The following is a 947-nucleotide window of genomic DNA, read 5'->3' on the forward strand; positions in this document are numbered from 1 at the left end:
GGACCCGCCAGTGCCAGCAGGTACCGGATCCGGGGATCAGGGATCAATGGGATTGGGGATCAATGGGATTGGGGACCCGCCAGTGCCAGCAGGTACCGGATCTGGGCGGTCAGGGATCCGGGGGGTCAGGGATCAGTGGGATCTGGGAAATCAATGGGGTCAGGGATCGGTGCGATCCAGGGTGTGGGATCACAGGGGATCCAGTGGTTGTGGGATCGAGGAGGATCCAGGGGTTCTGGGATCGGGGTGGATCCAGCAGTACCAAGATTGGGGGATCCGGCATTGGGGGATGGGGACACCGGGATCCTGTGGGGACACTGGGAAACTGTGGGGACACTGGGATCCTGCAGGGATGGGGACACTGGGAGCCTGTGGGGACACCGGGATTCTGCGCCGTTCCAAGGAGCGGGACTGGGGGAGGGGACGCACCCAGGGACCCCCCGAGTCCCATTCGGTGCCGTGGCCGTGCCGGGGATCGGGGATCCGGTGCTGGGATGGGACCCCTGGGGGCAGGAACTGGGACGATCTGGGAGGAACGGGCTGGAGTTGAGAGGGACCCGGTGGGATCAGGGATCCACCGGTCCTGGGGTCAGGGTGGAGCCAGCAGCTCCGGGATCAGGGATTGGGGCATTGGACAATGCCGGGATCAGGGATCCACCAGTCCTGGGGTCAGGGTGCAGCCGGCAGCTCTGGGATCGGGGATCGGGGCATCGGGCAGCGCCGGGATCAGGCATTGGGCAGCTCTGGGATCAGGGATCGGGCACTGGGCCGCTCTGGGATCAGGGATCGGGCATTGGGCAGCGCCGGGATCAGGGATCAGGCAGTGCCGGGATCAGGGATCGGGGATCGGGCAGCGCCGGGATCAGGGATCGGGGCATCGGGCAGTGCCGGGATCAGGGATCAGGCAGTGCCAGCATCAGGGATAAGGGATCGGGCAGTGCCGGGGT

Source organism: Corvus brachyrhynchos, unplaced genomic scaffold (assembly GCF_000691975.1).
Source record: "Corvus brachyrhynchos isolate BGI_N302 unplaced genomic scaffold, ASM69197v1 scaffold308, whole genome shotgun sequence".
In the NCBI taxonomy this organism is placed as follows: Eukaryota; Metazoa; Chordata; class Aves; order Passeriformes; family Corvidae; genus Corvus; species Corvus brachyrhynchos.